General features: G+C 37.1%; 1 protein-coding gene across 1 annotated transcript in view; it reads right to left on the bottom strand.

The window, feature by feature from the left end:
- Positions 1 to 16,406, bottom strand: part of LOC124154236 (hexosaminidase D-like) — a 143,293-nt gene extending 126,887 nt beyond the window's left edge. Inside the window, exon 1 of the mRNA XM_046527833.1 lies at positions 16,249 to 16,406. The gene's annotated coding sequence lies outside the window, so the exon portion shown is untranslated. The remainder of the gene's footprint in view (positions 1 to 16,248) is intronic.
- Positions 16,407 to 25,909: the final 9,503 nt, after the last annotated feature.

The following is a 25,909-nucleotide window of genomic DNA, read 5'->3' as shown; positions in this document are numbered from 1 at the left end:
GAAATTCTTGCGGCTTCGCGCGGGTCGAGACGGGGGGCGGAGTGGGAGGTTATAGCGCTGTCGTTGGGACTAACGTAAGTGGGAAACGAGATCGAGACATTGAAAGCCGCTACGAAAGAGAAGACAAAACTGACTACTATCCGACACATACCCTGTGCTTAATTTCGACCGGAGCGGCATCTCTCAACGAAAATTGGGTTGTGTCAAAAAATTTATAGTTTTTTTTTTAATAGTTGTTAAGACATGATTCCTCATTGTAACTTCTATTACATGTTAAAAAATGGAAGTTTTAGGAGGGCTTATATTTGATAAACGTGTTGATTAAATGTGTTGGTATGTGTTATTTGCCTAAAATTTTTAGAAACCAAGCACTGCACGTATTTACTGGGCTAATGAAAGTGAAAAGGACCTTTGTTACAAGATGCAACGAATGGTTACCAAAATATATTTTATCCCTCGTCTCTTTAGAGTTTTACTATAAAACCCTAACGGTGTTAATGCTGCTTTGTATTGATTAGTTTCATATCAAATTCTACTTTGTATTTTCTCACTTTTATTCATCTCTCCTCATTAAAACATCACTGACTTGTTGATAAATGAGCGACGAATTTCATTCTGCCAAGAAGAATTTAAAAAATGAGCGGCAAAAATTATTTCTTAATAATTAGTTGTTTCTGCACGGTTGAGCAGGCAACCATTAAAATTAGGATAGTAAATTAGCAAGGTATATAATCAGAATGTAAAAGGGAAGAGAAATGGTATCTTTAATTCATAGAAAATATTGTTACAGGAAAAATATGGCAGTTAATACATATATGAGGTCCAAGTACCGATACTTACTTCAAATTAGCCCATTTTCTTACTAAAGTTTACACTATTTTGTCAATTAAAAAATGAGCAAGAGTTAAACTGTCGTATTTGCCAGTTAATTCCTTGCCTATCTTATCCTAGTTCGATTATCTCAGTTTTTTATAATGCTGATTTGTATGAGAACAAAAAATAATATATTATTGGAAATACTATCTAAAAAATAAACTTTGAACTTCTCGCGTCTATATTAGGGTAAGATTTGGGCCGAATCGGGTACCAAAAATATTTGATAATATGCACCTCAAAGATGGTGATCACTTCCGAACGTGATTGATTTCTTAGTGGGCTGTATGTTAATTATTTACGATGAATTTACTATCACAAGGCATTCCTTTAGCAACGATAGCAGTGGAGCCGTGCTGGCGTATGCCACTCACCGATCGCCAGCTCACGCCGCAGGCATGGCCGATGACTCCGTCTCCTGGTGTTGCACTAGGATGATGTTATCACCTTCAAGTTCAAAGGACGACTGCACAAAACACAAACTCACTCCCGTTGGCGGAGTAAAAAAAAACAAAAAAAATCGAAAACCCAAAGTTCCGTGACATCGCCAATAGGTGGCGTGGCTCGACTTGATGTACAAAATACACAACCGAACAGATGTTGTATCAAATTATCAATTTATTTATGCGTAGTAAGTTGTGTTATCTTCCACAAATCAACCTTTGATTTGGAACGGAATCAGTCTCCCTTTACTTCCTTGACGAGTGAGTGATATGTAAGGGATGCATAAACTGGAGGAGAGATGAAACTTTTTAAAACGTTATGTGCACGGTATCAAAGCAGCGGTGAAGAGTAGCTGGTTTCCCTCTCCTTTGGAAATCGATAGAGGGGCACTTAGCGTGACCGGAGGTGCTGTCATGAAGCAACCGCTGATGCCGAGGAATTCACTTCTAATTACCGCATGGATTGGACGAGCTGCGTGCATGCTTTTATCGTATTCATTCCACCGTTTGGATATAATTTCAACGCCAGGGGACGAATATAGACACCAACTTGGCTGCAAGGTCAGAAGCCTGCTACTATGGGGCATTCACTCCGATAAAATGCAAGTATGGATTTCATGATGCCTCCTTTTTTTTAGCCATTTTTTTAGTCTCGATGATTATGATTTTTTTTAATTCCATGACCACTCACGCTACGTGAACGGCAAGCTGAATCATGCTTGGACAGCGTGACGGTCCGCTATCCGTAACCACAAAAGCAAAAAAATAAAAAAATAAACTGGAAACGTGAGGGGATAATGGGGACTGGCAACCTACAGCCATTATATTTGGACACTCACTGTCAGTGTGAGGTTGCACCGTCATGAAGCTGAATTTTGAAAACTTCAACTGAATAGGGAGTGCACTTTGAACCACCGGGAAAAGAGCAAGCGATAGGGAGACATCAAAATGAAACCGGAGGTAATCGCTATGAATGGGATCATTTTAAGAGGGAATTGATATTCTAGTTGCAAATATGGATTTTGTTCACCGTTGTCGATGCAGAGGGTCGCGCATCTCCCGTGAATACAAATTCACTTCAATGTTCGCAAAACGTTTATCAAGCAAACCAAACACACTTTAAAAAATCGTTACCTACCTCGATTAACGATGTGACGCATACACCTTTAATCACGGTATAAAAGGAATAATTTTCAGGGCTATGCTTATTCATCAGCCCTCATTTACTAATGCCTTTATTTTCGCTATTGCCAAGTCGAAAAAATGAATCTCCTTTATATCCTCCGTCCGCGGAGACTCGGTTGTTTGGGAGAGCATCAGAAAATTAGAGGCAACTAATTGTTGCGAAAGATACTGTGCTATGATGGGGGTCGTTCAATCCGGGGCAGTATTTCCAGACCATGAACAGATATTTGATAATTTAACTCTTTTACCTCTTAGATTCCTGGCAACCGGTCCTCTATGCCGAGAACACACTTTTTTATTTAGTCGTAGCAGTGCTTAGTTTCACTGAACACCACTTTTGAAAACATTTTAGCATAATAGTTTTAGTGCATAGTATATCATTTAGCATTATTTTTAGACAATATTTATAGGTGAATGACTATTAGCCCTGAAATTGGCACAGCTCATATGATGAAAAAAGCACAACAGCTATGATGTTAGCGATGATGCATGGTTTCCATGTGATGTACCTAAACCAAAAAATGCTAGAAAATCTGCACTCGTCATAATCCTCGAAATATTTCAAGGACGACTATCGTATGATTCAGGCATTGCATTGACCATAACCTCTAAACCCGAGAAATCTGAAAATTTTATTCTTCAATATGTATGCCACATCTATTTTCACTACGTAATATTTTAAGTCGTCTATCCAGGGCCCTTTACTTTTCTCATTTATGACCTGCATATGAGATGGATCAAATTCATCCAACTGCGCTTTGTTAAAGCCTTATATTCACACGCAGGTAATATTCATTCACTCCTTCCTTTGTTCTGAAGTCTTACAAAGCACTCTCGTCTCACGCCGCCGTATCTAAGATAATTACTAAGGTGTTCGGCGAAGGGTGTCTTTCGTAATGAGGCCGCCCCCTCAGGAATTTTTTATGGTCCTTTGGTCGGAAATCTTAAATTGTTTAACCAGCCACCGTGACTAAGCGGAAGGGATCAGCATGAACGAAGGCGCACGGTCGGTGAGCCATGAAACCTATGGATGGCGAGGGCCATGGGGTTCGAAATCATGGAAGATGAGAAGGGAAGTGAGGAATATAGCCGAAGGCCAAAGTAAGGGAAATTGAGAACTTAGCGAGCGTATTTGGGATCATAGATTATAAAGCCAACTTTTTGCGGAGAGATGTCGTGGAACAACATATCGAATGATAAGATATTGTACTGCCCAATAATTTTATTTTAACATCTTATAACACGTGTTATCATAAAATATATCATTATGTTAAGTATTTTATGAAGTTAACATAATCATAAAATTAGTGGGCAGTACGATATCATTGTTTATCATTTCATAGATTAGAACGTAAATTGGAATGCATTGACTGCAATCTTGAAAGAAATTGGATTGTTCTATGATGGTCGGAGAATTATTCACAACTCATGTAAAATGAATACTATTAAAAAATTGTGATTAAACTTTGACTCAGCAACGAAGAGGCGAGATTAAGGAAAGGAGTGAGACAATGGTGAGCTTTATCCCCCATATTATTAACATTTTAACGGAGAAAGCTAAAAATAGTTCCAAAGAGAAGCCCCACGTTGGAAAATTCCTGGATCAAAAATTTGATCCTTCGATTTTACGATGCCATAGCAGCATAGAGACAGAGGGAGACCTGAAGAAAATTCTTATAAATTTGCAGAAGACAATGGAGTATAGAGTTAAAATACGAAGGCAACCAAGATAACGTTCGCTATAGAAGACATGAGGCTAATACCAACTTTGAACCAGGATAGTATAAACGTGAGGTGGCTATGACACCTGGGTACCCGAGTGACCAGCAACAAACAAAGCTATTAGTAAAAAGTAGGAGGGAACGGAAGTCGGTAGACCCGGGTTCAAATCCCAGTCAGTACGAATAATTTTTTCTCTGTGGATTCTTCGTGCAAGTAAGAATTAAACTTTCTTTTGCATTTATCTCACGCTGACAACTTTAATACTTGCGGCCGTGAAAGCTTGGCTTGCTTGGAATGTGCCTTTCATTTTTCTGAAATAATTTTCTTCAAAATAAATGGTCGGGACCAATTCAGTACCTCATCTAATTTCTCTGGCTTCCCGGAATTCAACAAATATTCTTCTGTTCCTCCTGAAGGACCCTTACGGAAATCTCTCGGCATATCCATATTCTTTTCGCTCGCCGTATTCCAATTTTCTCGGAAAAGAGAAGGGCGGCGCAATCTTTTTGCAATGCATTACTCCGGAAAGGTCCCCAAATAAGTAACTGGTTATTTCGACCGTTCTCCAGAATTTCATAAAAATCTGAGATACACTCACCTTTTTCAAAGAATTGCTGACTATTTTCACTGCCATCAATTTATCAATAAATCAAAATTAAGTAGCCACCTTTGAAAGTGAGTTGCTTTAATCTCCGCTTCAACCTTTGAATACATTTTTATCTGTAATCTAACGTTGTATGTTAGAACATTCAAACATATGATAATTTCTCATTGCAGTCTCATTACATTTTTGCCACCCAAATATGCGTAATAAGTTGATACATTGAATTGAATTTATACGTTCACAAGATAAAATGTTTTGTACATACTTGACAAACCCTCCGCATAATTATTTTAAATTTCATAACTTAACCTACAATCAGGTTTCAAAAGGCCATAAAAAAGTATTTTTTGAATCTCAATCACTTAATTAATCAAATGAAACGGGTATAACAAATATTTTCCATATATTTCCTCACTGAACATTTACAAGTACCAAAAAAACCCTTCATAAATTTAAAACCCCTCAGAAAACTCACGTCATTTTTCTGATTCCCCTTGTCAATCGCGACAATGACGGTAAGTAAATTTTGAGAACCGGGAGAGGAGAGGATTGGTAATGAAAGGTAGGAAAAACGCGCTAACCGAAAGAGAGATAGGGCGAATTTTAAGAGAGAAGGAAAGTGGATGATCGAAGCCGTAGAGGTCAAAGAAGTAACAGGGATCACGGAGCGAAATTTTCGCGCGAAGGGTAAAGGAGTTATGGAGGACAGGGTCGGGGGGCTTTGAGAATAGAGAGGGAGAGAGAGAAAAAAATGAAGGTGCGCAAGGTTGGTAGTCCCCGGATGAGATTTGGGATGATAGTGAAATAGAAAAGGGCTGAGGTGGAGGATAGGAGCAAAAGAGAAGGCATTATTCCTCGCACCTCATGACGAACTGCGGGAGAGTTAGGTCTCTGCTACGTGCTGTCCATCGCCACACTCTTCCTGAACCTCGTCAGCGCATATACTATTCCTCTTTTTTCTACGACTCCCTTAGCCGCTGCCACTTTCATTCCGACATCACGTAAATTCACAGCTGTAAAAACCATGGTGCACCCCATTAACCCATGGTAACCCAATATTGCTTCTGATTTGCATTAAAAATTTATAGTTTTCTGTTCTATTCAGAAAAGATCAAAACTATGTAAGTGTTCATTTGTGCTGTAGAGTTTAATGGTGAAGTATGTAGCTGCCACAATAAGTAATATTGAGTGGAAAATTTTCATATTTTTAAAATGTCAAGTCTTGAAATTAAATTTCTCCAAGGAGCAGCTCTGGGTTAGAAATGGAAAAGTAACTTCCATAAAGACTATCGTAGAAATTAGAACTATTTCTATCCATTACTCATGGTCGCAATCGAAGGACAAGCATATAAAAACCGTTGTGCGGCCAGGACTGATATATAGAAGTTAAACATGGGCTGCTAAGAAAGCCCAAGAAAAAAATATTGAGAAGAAAAATGAAAGATGTGGCTGAGATGATAATGTAGAGATGGATGATAAAAAAACAGGAAGAAATAAAATTTGGAGTAAGGCTATGAGGGAGATGGTAGGAGTCGTTGAGATCTCATGGAACGTGCAAGATGGAAGGATGCAATTGCATGGACATATTTTAAGAAGGGATGAGGAATGTGTGTGTGGAACGTAATTGGAAATCGCCTGTGAAAGAGAACAGAACGAGGGGAAGGCCAAAGAGAAGATGAAAGGACTGTGTTGAGAATGATTTGAGGGAGAAGGGTTTGACTGAAAGGGATGCGCAGGATCTAGTGACTTGCAGGCGACTAGTTAAGAAGACTCCTAGTTAAGACGACTAGTTAGACTCCTAAAGGCAATAGCTGCATAAGAGGAATACTGAAAGCCGTAAAATATATGTGTAAAATTATTCTACAGATTGTGGTAGGTTTCCATATACTACTTAAGAAGCATTCTCGTAGCCTCCCCTTTCTTCATGGACTTCCCTCTTCAATTCAAAATAAGGCCTACTTATTTTCATTCTATCTAAAAATTCCTACTCTCTTCCTTCAGCTCCCTCATTTACCCAATATTCTATCCTTTAACACTGTTGTCAACATCCCCTTCCCGCTAAGTACTCGCTCCATCCATGCCTTCCGTCTCCTCCGTATCTCATTTAGAGACTGCCTCTCTTCACCGACCATGCCCAGCACTTCGTCGTTCCTCTTCCTCTCCGTCCACTTCACCTTCTCCACGTCCACATCTCTAACGTCCCCAGTCTTAGTTGCAAAAGATGGTCTTACGAGTTTACCCAATCCATTAGCGTTCAGAAATGCTGAGCTTTCCTCTTCATGATTTGCGGATATTTCATCAAAAAAGAACTATTCCTTAAGTAATTTGCGCTTTCATGTACAAGGAAAAAAAATATGAACGAAATTATTACTGGAATGTGATGAATTTTTGAAAATTCTAGTGACAATCTAATTATTTTCGGGCCTCCTTCATCTCACCTTCAAGATAAAACATTTTTTAAAATGCTACAATCGGCATTCCTTTTTAAGTCACAGGCATAGAGATCATCTTAGCTTTTGTCTTAAATATTATAATTTTGTCATACTTATTCTATCACCGTTGATAATACTGAGATTTTCTGGTCATAGCTTTAACAATTGCAAGTAGGAATTCGAAATTTCCTTTAGAACCTAATGACGGTTTTTTCTAGCTCACTGAAGAAATGCAGATTAAAATTAGAATGTACTGAATACCGAATTGACGAATAATTTATACGAGTGTAAGTAATGCGTTAGAATCACGACAAAAATAAAAAGCATGCTCCTCACAGTACTAATGTTTTAGCTCTAACAAATTAATGCTATCACCCGAGACAAAATCCGTTATGTAACGAAAAAATGGCGTGACGGGCGGCTGAAAGAAGGTGGAAAGGTGTTAGAAGGAAAGTTGCGACAGCCTTGCTACCCAAAAATGCCCGTGTATTAAAATAATGGGTACTTTCCGTAAGTGATGCATATCAGGACGGGTATTTTGCATTATAATCATTAAAGTATCCCTCTTGATAGTTAGCAGAACGCTCCAATCACTCAATCGGATCACGATAGAAGTCAACATTATTAAGTCTCCTTTCCCTTTCCTTTCCAATTGACTTCATCGTAAGCCTCAGTCTGAAACTCACTCGTTATTTGAAATGACATCTGTCACATCCGTTACGTCAACCCTATCCGTTCCCGGGGTTCATTGGAAAGTGGGTTATTTATTAAAGCGCCAGACCAAGGGAAAAAAGGAATGTGAACTATGCCATTTTTAAGGATAATATTTTACTAGTCACGATGCATCTATTTTGGAAATGTACGATTAATTTCCAAAAATACCGAGAAAATCGAATTTGATTTATGATTTGGCTCCGACGTATGTGAATATCTGTCCAATATACATGTCATAATTTCGTGATTCAAGAATGAATCTGATATTTCCGTGGAAACTAACAAAAGTAGGAACCAACTGAAATAAGGTCTAAGGGACTGCCAATGAAAATGCAGACATTAGGGTAGGTGAGCCAGTTCCCATTCCTGGGACACTTCGTCCTTCAGGGTTCGAAGGATTTTGTCCGGGGGTGTCCGGAGGATTGATCTGGAATTTGAACGCGGGGCCCTTCGATCAGGAGCTGAGCACTCTACCTAGAGGACTGTCACCCTCCCTCCTATAACCATCTGATGGGATACGATATTAGCAACATCATCATTATCATCATAAGTCAACAATCCTAAAGCCTGAATCACACCATCATTTGTTTCGTCACTCTTAGTGATCGCTTTTCGGGACCGGAAAAGTGATCGCTCGAGTGATCATTTTTCTGAATCACACGGTGCCTCCCGCCGTCGCTTCTAGCATAATTTCCGATGTCACAGCTCTATTTCGTTCCCACTGTCAAACGTTGCGCTGCAATCGCTCCATACGGGCATGCGTTCTAATTGGCTGATATGGGGTTTCAGTGACTGTTTCAACGACCAGACGAGAGACGAGATGAAAAAGAGTGATGGGAACCCTCATCATTGGGGTAATCGCGAAAAACAATTGCGCGCTTGATTACAATGATCTTTAGCAAGCGATCACTCGAGAGATCGCTGTATTGATCACTCTATAATGACGAATAAAATGATCCTGTGATTCAGGCTTAAGATTGGTATGACGCTGCTCTCCATTCCGCTCTCCTATCCACTAGGATTTTCATACTGTAGTTCTTCTCTTTTAAATCACCTATAACCTGTCCTATATAACTCATTTTGGGTTCTCTCTTGCCCTTATTCCCTATAAGACAAAAATCTCTTTATCAAATGGCTGAAATAACTGAAAGGTTTGATTCCCCTTTTCCCCCATTGTTATTCTACCCAGGACAAGCAGAGAAGTATGACGGGAACGAGGAATCGCTAGAGGATCGGAAGCCCATAAATGTTACAAGATCCCAGATTACGCAGATGAGCCATCTCACGTGCTATGCTCGCATCATTTTTCCATTATATATGCCCTACCTTCGTCATCACCTTATCCCATCCACATGATCCGGACACCAATCTCGCAAATGGCCGCGTGCCCCCACCGAAAGCCCACGCGTCAGGCCAATTTCTTTCAGGGGTCCCGTCAGCGGACTCAATTTCACCCCATCCCCCCTCTCTTTCTCTCTACGGCTCCGCCTTTTTTATTGGGCGGGATGGAGGTTGGATGAATGAAAGAAAGAAGGGATGAAGAAGTGGAAAGAGGAAGGGAAAGTTGGAGGGATACCCTGCACTTCGACTCCGAATCTGGAGAAGCGGGCCATCGATCACAGGAGTGACTTCTTTTTCCCTTTTTCCCACCTACCCTTACGCCCCCTATATTTCTTCACCTGCACCCTAATGCCACAAACCCTTATCTCCTTCAACGATTGTCGTCACCTAGGTTGGCTAGAAATTTTTGAATGAAATGACCATATGTAACGTAAAAAGCTTGCGACTGTGCATGTGTTGGTGGCATCGGTTGCAACTCGGTGGGGTTAGGTCTTCTCCTGGCAAACGGATGGTTGCTGGTTCGAGTCCCGCTTGGGTGGTTTCAAATGTTTTTCGTCTATATTGTAACGTTTGATATTTAAAAATTGATGTTGTTAGGAAGTAGTTTATGGGAGGAAAGGGGAGATTTATGAGGAGAGAGGAAAAAGGGAAAATTGCTCGAAGTGTTGAGGGCAAAAGAAACTATTTTTTAAGAAAATAAAGTAAATTTGATACAAAACAAGCGTTTGACGTTACAATATCATGATGATATTAATTGGGGGAACCTAATAAATTATTATTTTACGGGCTATTAAAAAGGTACAGAGCAGTGTTTCCCTAACTTTATGCTGAAAGTATACTCACTTTACGAAATGCAAGACAATATGTTGCAAAATGTCAGCCATTATGAGAAAATGTAGTAGGATGTTTAAGTATATATCCATGTGGAGTATTTTTTATGGATACAAAAAATATATAATATCCAGTTTTCACGCAATTTTCATTGCCGATAAGAATAAACGCAAGCAAAAAACATTCTAACACATAGGTAACATAAAATATCGACTGCCATTTTTTTCAAAATTTAGTTACAAAAATTCGGTGCAGTTTTGAGGATACACGTTTTTAAATCATAAAATGCTATTCAATTTTTCGAGTTTAAAAAACTGGATGGATCTAAAACTTTAAAAAAATTTTCTTCGGGAATACGGAATGAAGTTGAAGATTATATAGTACGTTCGGGATTTTGGAGACGACCGGTTAATAGAATACCATGTTACCACTATACGAAATAGGGGAAATCATCTCTTGATGATTAACTATATGATCAATGACATAAAATATTTGCATTTGTTTGGTCCACAGCAGAAGTATTTGCGGTCATTAACAAAGAGTCTAAGCTAAAAATAAAAAACTCCACCAGTATTCAGTAAAATGTGTATTTATGTTTATAATAGAACAATCAAACACTGTATTTCTTTTAATCATTGAAAAATCTTGTAGACACACCAGAATTAATCTTATATTAGTGGTAAAACTCACTTTATTTACTTATTTTATTACTCACCGACTGTTACTTATTAGTTAAAATGGTAACTTCATCTCACAATTGTAGAATCTAAAAATTGTCAGCAGTAAACTTACGACAATCTTAAAATAAATAATAATAAAAATATTACTTTTTATTTTGATATAAAGGAGGACAAAAAATAATTACGACAATTGTCAATAAATTGGCCTTCAAGGTGTAGTAGTTTCAAAGTCCATTCTTAACAAAAGGCTACTCAAAATCAACTAGTACAAATTCCAGGCGAAGGAGCAAGATATTGGAATAGGAAGGGAAAGTCCTGATTCGGCGATTTAATGCTTTCACTCTCCCAGAGCACAGGTGTCCCCAAGCAAATATTTTATTTCTTTCTCCTCCCTTCCCCTTCCTGCAAAAACACCGAAATTCTCCGCGAGGGATCGATTCCAGCCACCAATCGGCGCCATGGACGTCAAACGAAAGTTCATTGCACGAGGAAGTCTAAATACCAAATAAAATATTTTCTTTTCATTCGGGACAGTCAAGAGTTTTTTATGCGACAAAGAATGAAATCGTAGATGTACTGGATCTAAATAAAAGTGGGATAATTATCATATCGATTGCTAAGTTCTAACAACACGTATCTCAAAATCGGCCGGTTTGAAACAGGTATCTTAAACAAAGTGTTATAACATGAAAAAAAATAAAATACAAGCAAAAAACAACTCTTTGTGCGCAAATTAAGGCTTCTATTTCAGTTTTATAATCTTTTGGTTTTTAATTTCAGTGTACAAGTAAAAAAATAATCGTTTTTTGCTCTCCTGAAAAGTTGCTATTTTTAAGATACATGTTTTTAGAACTAAGCCATCGATATATTATTGATAGTATCAAAAAAAATTCAAACACTCAAAATATGCAGCGAAACGTAATTTTGACAACAGATTTCATAGTTCTAACGACCATAATAATTACTATAGAAAGGATTATAGGAATAGTGCTGACAGGAATCTCTCAGTGAATGTCAATGTACTTTGACGATTGCCTTCAACGGCAAATGTTTAATGGATGTGATTGCAGATCTATTCAAGCAACACTTTCTTCATAGTCAGCCTGAATTTAACTAATAAATCTAAAATAACAACCGGAGGAACAGCTGTCTTCCAAAACGTTTGACGTCTAGGTCAGTCTACCAAATTTTAAAATCTACGAATCAAACCTTTCAACGAACAATGGCCGAAGAATTTTAAATTTATGAATAACTTCAACACTATGCAACCATTGTCTCTTCTCGTGCTCTCTCTTCGAGGAAAAAAGTTTTCAAAATTACCAGAAATTAAAAAAAAAACAAAAGAGTGATCTTCTACTACCAGCCGGGCTTCTTCCTTAATTGAGGAAAAATATTTAAATAATAAGAATAATAACTAATAAAAAAAGTGCTCACCTACTTTTAAGCCCTCACAATTCCTAACCATGTTTCCTTTATTCTACGGATGAAAATAATAATTATATATTTTGCCGAAAGCACTGAGAACAATAATCTCCGAGTGCGCAGATGATATTGTCAACGCTCGAGATAGAAACGGATTAATGAAATTTCAAGGGTTTATACGGCACCGAGTCAGAAGATGGCTGAAGCCAAATTATTTTAACGGAAGAGAGAGGCAAAGCTTTCCTCCTCAATAATTTTAGGAATGGACGGGAAAAGTCTGTTCTCGGTGCTTAAAACAATATGGAGTGGATGAGCTTATTTCATTCGCCTGAGCGCATATTCAGTCCTAGTGCGTTCGGATTTCTTTTTAATCAAGTCCATGCTGAAATATCAGCCGGATAATGTTTTACATTGGACCCGCGCAAACTTAAAATAAACAGAATTGGCTACCTAGTCCGAATGACGGAGTTCTCGATGCACGCGGGAATATTATTCTCGTAAAAATATTTATTTGAACTGTAAAAACATTTTATTCTAGTCCAGGAAAACACGAATGCTCTATGCATGGTTACCTTATTTATTTTACTTTCATTATTTTATTGTTTTGAATTAAATCAAATGATATCTAACACACCTATGGTATTCATTAGAGATAAACAGAAGAATTCTTCATTTTGGCAGTAACATTAATCCACCATTATTATAAAAATGACGCAGGGCATTACTTGGAAAGGTGACCATGGAGGGCAGCCACTCTAAGGGCATAGGTAAGGAAGTACAACTCAAATTAAGAGCAAGAGTAGCCAACAAGTTAATGCAATTTGCTGGAATATCAGATTTTTTGGTCAATTAAAAATCGTTACTCGGCTTTCCCTGATAATAAGTATTTATATACTAAATGAAGGCCTCAAATTTATAAAAGTTTCATAGAAATATCATAGAAATTGAGAAAACCGAAAACAGTCCGGGTAACAGCCGTGCTACGATCCGTAGCTAGGAAATAAAAGTTTGAGTAACCTTGGCCACTATTGAATCAAAATAGGGATCGGCAGTTTCACCTTCGTCCGTAAGACACACTACCCGCTTTTTTCTTGATTCAATCTTGAAAACCTAAAGGAAAACGTGTTGATTATCGTGTGAAAAATCTAAAAAAAATAAAATAACGCACCTACCTCAACATAGAGGTCACAACAATGGACGGAGGGAAACGCTGACGCAACAATGCAGTGGTGATAACGGGTGACGACCAGCTGAAATATCGGTTTTTGACCTTTTGAACACGCGGAGGCCGTCAGCAAAGGGTGAAAGCTTAAAGCCGACGCACTATTATGAACACAACGGCGGAACAGGGTCAGCGAGGCAGAAAGCAAACGAACCACGAGGGCGCTATCTCGCCAGTCTTGCTGAACGAAACGGCGAAAAGCAAACCACGAGGGAGAAACAACCCCGGTTACCATGGATACTCATTCATTTCCAACGAATTCGAGGATATTGAAAAGGAAAAATATGAATAAAACACCTTTTCGATCGAGTGGATTATTTTTCCAAACCATGGAAAACCAAGCGCCGTTATAAACTCGAATGGAAGTCAGTAAAGCGAAAGCATATTCGCTGTAGCCGGTCGTAATAAGCCCGGCAGAAAACTCATCAAAAGAATACGATTGAGAATTTCAAGGCAAATATTTCGTTTACGGGAAATTAGTGACTTCTAGTAAAGTTTTTCCCTTTGTCTTTATAACGCTTGTACTAAGGGAGGAGAAAAATTATTAATATCATAATTAAGGAATACATGTAATGAAATTTTTCTGTAGTGGTGATACTCCATTAATAGCATTTATATAATTTAAGGCAATGAAAGTTGATACAGTGGATCAGTTACACCATATACCGCGAAATGAAATACAATTTTCCACTTGTTTATAACAATTGATTGAGATGTGTAATTTCAATACATTAATATTTGAACTGTCATTGTGTGCAACCTTTTTTTAGTATAGTATACGAGAAAATAATACCGTGTATCGAAGTTCTTCGTGTAAATGATTTTTGGAAAATTGCATTTCAGTTGACAGAACATTTATTTGGATCGATTTTTTATCATAATCTGAAAGAATGGCATTTGTGCCATTAGTTACCGATCTAATGTCCCATTAAAATAAAAAAAATGAACAGAAATTACGGTATGAATATATGACTACATATGATGGCGTAAATTATTCCTTAGATATTTCGCATAAATAAATTACGCATCATTAGTCATTAACATTCCACTGGTTAAGATAGGTATATTTGGAATTTGGAGATAAGAAATTTAATCTCTCCCAATTTAATAGATAGTTGAAATAAGCTGACGATAATTTTACACGTTTTTTGTAATTAATTACATACGTTCTTGATTTAATTTAATCTGATTCAATTTCAAAGTGAAATCTATTTTAATGAGATATCACAAATCCTGGCGCTACAATTAGATGAATGAATCCGAGAAAAGCAGAAAATCCATATCACAATCTGACTCGGCCATCAGAAACAGTCGAGAAATATTATGTTCAAAGAAAGAACGCATGGATATAATAGGAAGAGCTCACACACGCTAACCCCAAGAGATAACTTACGCACGCAACTTCAGTAAATCCGGCCGGGAAATCGATTAATAATTCATTTAATTAACGCAGAGACAGGTTTTTAACTCATCAACGTGTTGGTTGCATGAAACAGGCTCAACCCATCTTTTCAGAATCACGCCCTCCATTTTATCCAGGTACAGGTTGTTTGGGAACTTGAATAAACTATATAATTTAAATAAAATTAACTTTGTCTCACATAGAAAACTTAGTAATCCAATGCAATGAGTGGTAGAGATAGTAGAAAAAAAATCGATAATTCCACGTTTTTGTTTTTAGCCACCAGTATGACAGCAAGGGAATAGGAAAAATCATCATTCGGTGTGTGTTGCAGATAAAAGTTGATTTCTTTGGAAAAGTAAGAAAAAAGAACGTATATCAAAACAAAATGTACCCACTACTCCTAAAACAGAAACAAACTGAAAATTTATAAGAAAATACCGAGTCTACTCTGAATTAAGACACATAAACTCACTCTCATACGTCTGGAAAGAACCCATGTAAATGATTTTCTTTAGCCTCCCTAAGTCGAAATCTTCGAAATACCATCAAAACTAATAAACGGATTCAAAGTAATAAAGGGTCGTTAATTATCTGCCATGATAAGTTCGTTCGTTGATATTCTATATTATCTCGTTAATAAAATTCTATCTAAAAATCTATGAGGACTTAATGGACGCTAAATAAATCAAGTCCGAAGGAGTTCATCGAACATTAAATATATTCCTCATTAAAAAAATACATGATATTCCTGAAAGAAAATCAGAGAGTTATTTTACGACCTCCAGACATATATGGGTAAACTTTCTGAAATAGGTGGGAAACACCTTATGCATACAACAAAAAAACATTATTTCATGCGCCCGGAGGAGTTTTGCACGACAGATAAAATATATATACATCGGCCTACCCCTTTCACTGATTAAGTTCATGACGTCACAGACTCTTGACGAGCGACTCACCGCTTCTCCGCAACTTCTTGGCCTCGCCCGTTCGCACACGTTCTTTGGGTGATTCTTTTTGTCAATGATCGGGCCTCTCTGAACCACTGACTGAATCAGAACTTCCTTGACGTCATTGACTCATGAAGAGTAGGTGGAAAATTTTGATTTTTTTTCATTTCAAAGTTATGGGAAAATGTCTGGATGAGGAATACTTCTTTTCGCTATAACTTATCTTTCACATCCATGTACGAAATTACTTCATTATATTGCGATTTTGTGTCTTGGGTGAGTGATTCAATGGCTTTGTTTTCCAGGGTTCCATCTGAGTATATATAGGCGTGTACACGCATATATACCTAGGTATATATATGCGTGTACAAGCCACGACACGGGAACGGAAATAAGCTCGGAGAAATCGATAAAATTTACTCACTCTTAAGTGTATTCTGAGGGTTCCTGGCGTGAAAAAAGCCTTCTCTTTATCAGGCGGGCAGGCGCGCTGGTTAACCGGAGAGAGGACGGGAAGTTTAGCTGAGACCACAGGTTGAGCGAGCGGAAGAGGAGAAGAGAGCGGCCGCACCACAACACCGGTTACAACGCACTGAACCCGCCGCCACCGCCACGCTGCTAACGTTTTCAAATCTCACAGGAAGGAGAGAGGGCGAGTTTCACTCGGCGAGGGGGAATGGGAGGGGAAGCAGGAGAGGATGTTGATGCTACCCTGTTGCTTGCTACCTATTGAGGGACTTTCAAAAGTGCAAGTAATTCCTCTTACGAATCCAGGGCGTCCACTGCTTAGCAAGCAAAAGACTATCTGAGATCCAGGTTTACCGGAAGAATGGGCTCGTTCATAATTAAAAAAAATAATATTTCAGATTGTGATGATATTATAAGTATTATCAGTCGCATTATAATCTATTTTTGAGTGTTATATAGATAACTATTATTTTCAAATTATATAAACGTTATTTTTTATATCCGATCACTGAATTAAACTAAAAAATGGCACTTGCTGACAAGCCTTAAAAAGATTAGTAGGACCAAGCATTAGATTCCATGTAATATTGTAATTAATTTGCATATAATATTATTCCCTATGTTTTTATAAAGCTGCTATTTGGTTTGATCACATTAAAAACTATTTGTACTATTTCCTTATGTGGAAGAAATAATATGTCGTGATTAAAAAAATAAAAATTTATTAAAGCATCCTACCGATTACTGCAGGTTTACATGGAATAATTAGGAAGTATTCTGGCAGTCTATCTTTAATTCAAAGACTTCCATCTTCTATTCATAAAAAGGCCTAGATCCCTTTCATTCTAGTATCTTAAAATCCCATTCTTTGTCTTCCTCTTCCTCGTTTACCCAACATTCTACACTCTAAACACTTTTCTACATTCCCTCTCGGCTAAGTACCCGCTCAATCCATATATTCTGTCTACGCCATATCTCAGCTAAAAGCCCTGTCTTCATATACACTGTCCTAAACTTCGTCGTTCATCCTCTCCGTCCACTTCACCTTCTCCATTCTTCAAATGCTATATAGAGTTTGAAAAACAGCGAGACCAGAATTTTTCCGTTTTTGGAATAGTCGCCAATGGTCGAGCTTTTCGCGGCGTAGTATCGACTGACCTACCCCTTTCGCTGATTAAGTTCATGACGTCACCGACTCTTGACCAGCGACTCACCGCTTCACCGCAACTTCTTGGCCTGGCCTATCCGACTCAAGCCGTTCCTTTGGGTGATTCTTTTTGTCAAGGATCGGGCCTCTCTGAACCACTGACCGAATCAAAACTTCATTGACGTAATTAACTCATGAAAAGTAGGCGGCAAATTTGGAATTTTTTTTTCATTTCAAATTTATGAGAAAATTTCTGGATGAGGAAAACATTTTTTCGCCATAAATTATTTTCTCATTCATGTACCAAATTACTTCATTATAATACGAATCTGGGTCTTGGGCGAATGATTCTATGGCTTTGTTTTCCAGGGTCCCCAACAGTCCCAGCAGTTTTGGAGTCTACGTAAAGTAATCAATAATACTACACGTCCCATGCTTTTCACCCGAGGAAAAACACTGCAAAGTCATTAACCTGATATTTGAAAATAGTACCTAGGTAGACACTTTTTGATACCTCGAAAACATGACTGCCTTATCCCGGATAGAAACTTCCTTGAGCAGTAACTGAAGCATCGGCCACAAACATTTCTGTCAACTGGTTTCCATCATTCATCACAAGATCATTAAGTATGCGGTGTGTAAAGAGAATCAAGAAAAAATTACTGCATCAGAAAGTTATGGAAAAGGGCAGTTATTGGGACAGCGGTGCAGCGCTTCCGTTGAGGGGATTAAGATTTATGGTGGAATTAGAGCAAAAATATAATAAATACTGTTTTTTCGGTGTCTCACGCGAATTCAACGCATTGGGCCAGTTTCCACCGGATTTTTCATGTGAAAAAAATTATCTGTTCTTTCTACCACTCTCACCGAATTCCCTGAGTTTTCCCTTTTGTTTCCAAGTGGAGTGGTTTTCTCTGAGTATTCTAGATTTTCTCGGTTTTCCAGGTACGCGGACACCCTGGAATCGTCGCGGGGCGTTGTGCGGGGCCATGGTACAGCTTTTAGGCAAACTTCAGAAAGGATCTTGAGTTCGAATCAGGGGCGGATTCAGCATCAAATTTGGGGATGGTTGATCATGACCTGGGTTCGGGTAGCATTGAATACTCCCATAAAGAGAGGGTCGTTCTTACAGTGGGATGTGCTATACCATAAATACTACTCAAAATTCTCTCACATTTGGGACTTGTAGGCATGTGAATGAATTCTTCACGGGTTTCCTACCAGGTGAGCTGTTCAGCCACAGCCGATGTTTCGATGGCCTTCCTGTTCGGGGCATTGGATCTCACTGTAGGAACCTGGTGAGAATCCTGCGAAGAATTCATCTTTATCGTGCGCTAGGAAAGCACGAAGTCTTATGTTGTAGCCATGCATTTGCATATACATACACTCCTTTCACAAGGATACAAAGACTTTTCAAATAATCAAAATTAAAATGGTTTTGATAATTTTTGGGGGAACATCACCCCTGTGCTTCTCCTCCCTAAATCCGTCCCTTGTTTGAATCCCAGAAGGTGTAGTACCGCCATATACTAGAGATGCGCGGTGGTCCTAGGATAAGAAACTGGCCACTCAACAACCTTAGTCAATCAGTTCAATTCCGTAATCTCGGAAACTAGTAGTCATAGCTACTGGATAGGGCTCCTGCTTGCTGTCTTGCCTATTAAGCCGGCATACGTGTATAGGATGGAAAATGAAATTGGAAAGAAAAATTGACAAAACTCATCCACGAAAAAGAGGTAATACGAATTATTTTGCTTCACATAGTCAACTGGGGAGCTTCCTTAAAAACGATATGATGGGATGTATGATTTAATACTCTCCCGGTGAATACGATTAATAAATACAATTCTCTCGGTTTTGCGCGCGGGCAGGAAAAATTAAGGGAGCCGACGCACAGTGGGCTAGAATCGAAAAAAAGCTGGCCAAAACCTCAAAAGCGATTTTTTGAGCTAGGAAGTTGAAACTTCGCAAATAAAGTTTGCATAACTTTTCAGATTATTTATTTCCTGTGCCATCACGTTAAAAATATAGACGAGTTGAAAGTGGAACAAATTTATCGAAAAACGACCACCCTAGATTTTTTCTGAAAATAGCCAACTTTATCCTCTTGCAGTGGTTTCATGACTAGCTTAATTGACAAAACTGTTACACCATCTTAACTAACACCTTTTGTCATCCATTTGGAGAATCAAAGATTTTATTTCATCATTAACCATGGATATATAACGAAATGTCGGAGCCTGTTTTCAGGCAATTTTTTAAATAAACAGAGAGAAAAAGTAGGTACTTCCGCCGACTTCCGCCAAGTGACTTATACCACGTAGTTTTATGAAGATTCTATATTATGCATCTAAAGTAAAATCCTGCTCCACCTTGCAGCCCCGAATTTTACATAGTTTTTTTTAGCCTGCGGTCGAGTTTTTTTATTCTAGCCCACTGTGATTCAGGTACGTCTCGTCACGCATTCTTAAGGCTTAAGAGTACTCGAGTAGTTTTTGTACTCAAGAGTAGCCTTAAGAGTTAAATATACGGGACTTAAATTATCGGCTGCCTTGATTACCTGCCTGCAAACCCGAGAAAAGTTTATTCACGATATTATGGGAGTCTCCTTTCTTCTCTACTTTCTTCTCTTATTTCTTTTTCGATAAAACCACGATATTAGCTCGTGTAGCAAACACGGCGCCTCGGCGTGCTATAATCGGGGCACTAATGATGCCCGTATTGTGTTATAAGAGTTAGGATGAGGTTTGGAGAGGGGAGACCTAAGGGGTGAGACTTCTAATTTTATATTTAGATAAAGTGTCGTCACATCGAGAAAAAAATCAGGAGTAGGTATTCTTGGCTGGCATAAAAAGATCGACGCCATCCCACTCAAGTAGACTGAACTTCGGAGCGTCCCTTAATTCAAATATAAATTTAAAGACGACCTTGCCACGCAGAAGAAGCTCTCTCTACCGGAGGGAGTTTATTGCGTCTTAAGAGAAAAAAATAGAGTTGTTTTTGTTCTACCTCTCATCTAAAACGAATCAGAGTTGATGTAAAATCATACCTTTTCATATTTTTTCCATTTAGAGTCGGGGTTATGACAAGGGCCTTCTGCTCACGAGCCACTAAATGGAAATAAAATATTTAAATTAATGATGTAATATGTAAAGATGGTACGAACAGACGCTAAAAAATATTCGAGCTTATAATGTCAAGCACAAAATATTTTTTCAATAAATAATCCCTTACTTTGAAACTCCAAAATTATATCGAACGGAAAAAAAACTAGGAGACCTCATGATGATAACACGTTGAAACGCGTATAGTTAATCGTCCTTTAATTGAACTGTGGGCACTAGAAAAACCACTACAAAGTCCTTAGTCTTTAGTTACGTTTCACAAAGTCTTTCAATACAAAAATTAATTTACATAAAATATTTTGCTTAAGAAATGAAAAAAAATTGCCCCATAGCCATGGATACTTGGCAGACAAGAATAAAATGTTTCGTAAAGTCGAAAAATAAAATAAACTTGATTATATGATATGTACAGCTATTTTTACCAATATTTTGAGCATGCGCTGTATCACTTGGAGATGATACATCCGATCATTAACTCATTGTAATAAGGCCGTACGTTCCAAGCCTTTCTTTCTCAAGCCTTAGGCATTTTAAAAATAATTTTAGAAGAACTGTCGATGGACACATGATGAAGTAATTTCATTTACGTTTGATGATGGTAAACAATTTGGAAGCTAAAAGTATTTGAAAAGGAGATTGAGTTACTTCGAAAAAGGAGACCGCCAAACATTGCTTTAAGCAAAATTCACTAACTCAAGAAAACTACTTGCCTGTACTAAATATATATCCAAGAAAACTTATTGCCTAAAGCTTCATTGTGACTGCGATCTAATCGCCGGGAAGACGAAATGAATTTGAATGAATCAATTTAACTGATTTTAATCCCGATGCGTCTTGTGTTTGTCAGAATTGTATCGGGCATGAACAATCGCATGTTCACTGTAATAACGCATACATGTTTTAAGCAGCGGTAGGTGACATGTACACATGTTTCATATTTAATATATTCCGTGGATATACATACATAAATATTTACCGATATTGTCAGTGACGGTTTTGGAGGTGTACAAGATCTTAATTTCTCGAAGACTTTCAAGAATGAGAATCAGTAGTTGGGCATAAAAAAATTTTAAACTGAGATGCTTATGCCTATCCACAGCCTAATTCGTGCTTACATGAAATTATTTAGTTTTGAATAAAACAGAACGCACTATTATGAAAAAATATTTTAATATTCCAAGACTCGGACCCGAATATTTATCACGTATGTTTGTAAAAACATGGTTATCAATCAATTTTAACGTAATACTTAAAGGAGAACTATCTGAATAACATAAATAATTTAACGTGCCGAGTGGAATCGATAATAATCGATTGGCGGCGAAAGTAAACGAACACCTCTTGAAGAACTTAAAAAAAATAAAACACGCAGAGTCGAACCAACCAATCGATCCATGCCATCACGATAAATTATAACCCAAATGTTTTCATGTTTTTCTTATGATTGCTCTTTTTTTTCTGTAATAACACTGTCGAATATCTCTACCAAAAACTACTTCTGCTGCAATTAACGCAATACTCAAAGTACACATATTATTGTGATAATTGTAACTTTTGCTGGCGAGATACAGTGAAAAGACAGTATAGGGAGGTAAGATTTACGGAAAAACTCTAACTGGTGCTACTGAAGTTACGGTGGTAATAATAAGAAAAATACTATGCCTTAAAAAAGGAGCTGCATGGGGAAGGAGAACAGAGAAATAAGTCCTTTAAATTTTGAGAAATCTAGGATAAAAACTTATAGGAAAACGGCGTGCAGGATGTAGAGCAATGTACGAGAATAAACAGGCTCTCAAGCTTTATTAAATCCCTAATCTGGTGATATAAGGATTTTAGACAAGAAGGAAAGAGTAACATTTTTACATAGCTTATGTCCGACCAAATTTAAAGTATGAGAAGACAATGGAATACATATTTCCAATATTAATGAAATATTTGACCACCACAGGTAAAAATAATATGAGGGTTCCAAAGGAAACACAACGACAAAACAGAAAAATTAAGGTAGAGAAAGTAAAGGGGTGGATCCTAGGGGAAGACTACGTGTAGAAGATAGATACAACCAATTAAGGTCCTACAAGAGAATCAGGATAGAATAAATATACAGAATGCATGAGGAAATAATGGCTAAAGAAACGAGAATTGAAGCATCAAGTAGAGAATGACTCTAGGAAAAGCCTGAGAACTTGGATATTTAAACTCACCATGCAAATAAGGATCGGAATTCCGATTATAAATCTTATCTTCCTCCAGGATTGACCCTGAGGTGAAAAAACAATGAGCAATCCACATTTATCCCACCCTTCTCATCTAGTCATGAAGTATCATATAATTTGAAATTATTACTAATTTTACAAGTTTTTTCATAAATTGATTCGTCGTTGGTCTGTTTCATCGATAGAATTTTATCATTGATTTTTAGCCCACTTCCAAATGTCTGATTGGCTATACATTTTACACACTTGCTTCCCTTTGATGGCAATACAATATTCAATTGTCAGGCATTTAAAATTTTGTTCCATCGTCCTCCAATCAATTAACTAAATTTTAATTAAAAATAATTTGCAACTAATCAATTAACTAACTTTCCGTATAGAAAATAAAAAATATTAATTTTCTACAAAATAAAATAAAAATTAATTTTCTGAATGGAAAATTAATATTTTTAATTTTATACAAAATTAAATTTTCCAAAAACATGCGTGAGTTATAAATTTTTTGTCATGAATTTCCTTAACAGCTATTTTTCAATTGATTACGAATTGTAGAAACCAAAAATAAAATGATAAAAGATATAAACAATATTTTACCAAAAAACGTTATAAAATGCACCGAAAAGTAAAGAATAACCTTTTCATCACTCGGAGAATGACGCGTGGGTGATGATTAGGTTTACATATTTATATTTTGGAATACTGGACAATTTAGTTGGCCACATTATGAGAAACGATGGCCTGATGAAAACAATCGTCGAAGGAGAGGCGGAAGGGAAGAAGGGCAAGGGACGGCCCCGAATGAGTTACATGGGACAGGTTATGAAGGATGTAAAATAGAAGAAATACGTTGTCATGAAGAGGTTAGCTGATTGGACAGAGGAATGGCGAGCTGTGTCAAACCAATCTTAGGATTGCTGACTTATGATCATGATTAATATTACGTGCCAATTCTTACTCACCTTTCCGGCTCTTCTGCGCTCATTTACAATAAAGGTAATCAGCACCCATGCCTTATTCCCCGAGGAATAAAAAGCTTATTTTCAATTTTTCAGTGCCTGTTATAATGTTTCTTGAAATGTTGTTTTTTAACCATTTTTTATTTATGTTTACTTTTTTGTCTATTTAAAGTATTGGCAAATAACTTTCACAATTGTGAAGTTGTCTGCTCTAAACAAGCTAAACATTCAACCAGTCGGGATATCCGATAGAGGTTTCCATAACTTCATACAAAAGATGAGCACCAAACAAATTAAAACTATCACCTCTTTAAGATACAGCAAGAATCAGAAAATCGAATATCTTGCGGTGTGACTAATATTGCACAGGTTATATGTGAGTTATATGGAAGTAAATAAAATCTGACGGGTAGGTTATGGGTCCTTCATTTACTGCGTTACATAATTACGAAGATAAATGAAATTCCTAGGTGTGAAAAGAATAGCTGATAGATTAATTGGGTGGAGAGCTGCGTTAAACCGTTCTTAGGTACGTTGGCCAGTGATTACGGTGATATAAATTAAGGGGAAAGAGTTCGGATAACGTGTAAGGTAAAAGATGGGATTTTATCGAGGCAATGGAGTTCAAAAAGATAGAATTTAAAATACTGAGGTACACATTGGTTATTATTTCCATTTTTATCAGATAGTTCAATCATAACAGTGTCATTTTATATCTTATTATAGCGTATTGTATTTGCTCAGAAATTGTGCTACGCATGTATAAGAAGTTGGGAAAGAGTGTTGTTTAAACCGCTCGAAAAATGAAAATGAGAAACAAAGCTTGCATGAACACTTATCATAAATTTGAAATTCGTTTTAATAATAATGGAGGGGCTCGGTAGACGGGAATAAAAAAAAAGTCTCTGCTGGATGGAAAAAGTATTTTAAAATTCGTATGGTGCATTTAAAGGCCACTTGAGTCTACTGTGAACGAAGTAGATTTTGAAGTGTCATCAAATTGTAGTCAAGTTCAATTTTAAATGATTTTTTAAATAACTTTAATAAGTTCCTAAAGAAACTTTTCCAAAGAATAAGTTCAACAATCGATATAAATACCGTAAACTTTGTACCCTTTTTCTTCCTATAAATTATAATCTAACAAACCTTAATACATTAGAGGTTTACAAAAGCCCATTTACGACCCACCATAGCAACATTTTTTTAAATTGGGTTAAACCGGCATAATGCTCACATGGCAAAGAAAGGTTAATCGATGATATTTTAATTTAAAGATGCATTAATTTTATAATGTTTCTTGTGATTCTCTGTTTTAACCTTATTTCTTCGAGGGTAAAAATTTTCTACCATGCCCAATGACTCAACCTGCCTTTTCTGCCTCAGAAGCGATATTTTTAAATCTCGTATTTGAGAGAAGCGATACCCTTTCCGAAATTCTTGGTGAGCCGGATTATAAGGTGAGTAATGCAATGTCTTTAAGAAAGTTTCAAGTTCGTAGAACAACTTTGTTTTATTACTACGTATTTGCAAACGTTAAGCTTTCAATATTATTTGAATCAAGCATTGATTCTTCGCGGGTTATCATGTTTCACCTTGTAGCCACCAGGAGGCGTCGAGACTGTAGAGATGTAGCGATCCTAGCGGAGACATGCTGAACTACAAAGACCTTTCATCGCCTGGCTCAATAAGTTCCAAATATCTTTTTTGGAAAACGATGTATTTATTTTGAAAATATGAAGCAACAGAGCCACTTTAATATTTTCTGTATATTTCTGTTTTGAAGAGGAAATAAATGAAAAAGATGTTGAAATAACTACCATTGAGGTGGAAAACGTATGTCATATAATGTTGAAAAATACAGTAACATAAAACATAAAAGACCATAGTTACAATATAGGCGTTAAAAATCATAATTCCATAATGATGATATTTGTTGACACGAGAATATAGATTAAAACCTTCTAGAATGAATATCAGTATGCAATCATCCTCCACTTAAAATAGGTGAAAAAACACAAAAACGCGTCGATTTAATATCAAAATAATTCGTACATTTTAGTTTTTTTAAATTCCGATTTAATAAAATTCAACTTTAAAAATCTCAAAATATAAGATATTCTTAAAAATAAAAGACGGAACGCTTAATGAAATTATGCGAAACGAAGATTTTTAG

This window comes from Ischnura elegans, chromosome 2 (assembly GCF_921293095.1).
Source record: "Ischnura elegans chromosome 2, ioIscEleg1.1, whole genome shotgun sequence".
Taxonomy (NCBI): domain Eukaryota; kingdom Metazoa; phylum Arthropoda; class Insecta; order Odonata; family Coenagrionidae; genus Ischnura; species Ischnura elegans.
Note: the sequence above shows the minus strand (reverse complement) of the source record. Positions and strands in the feature narration are given on the sequence as shown.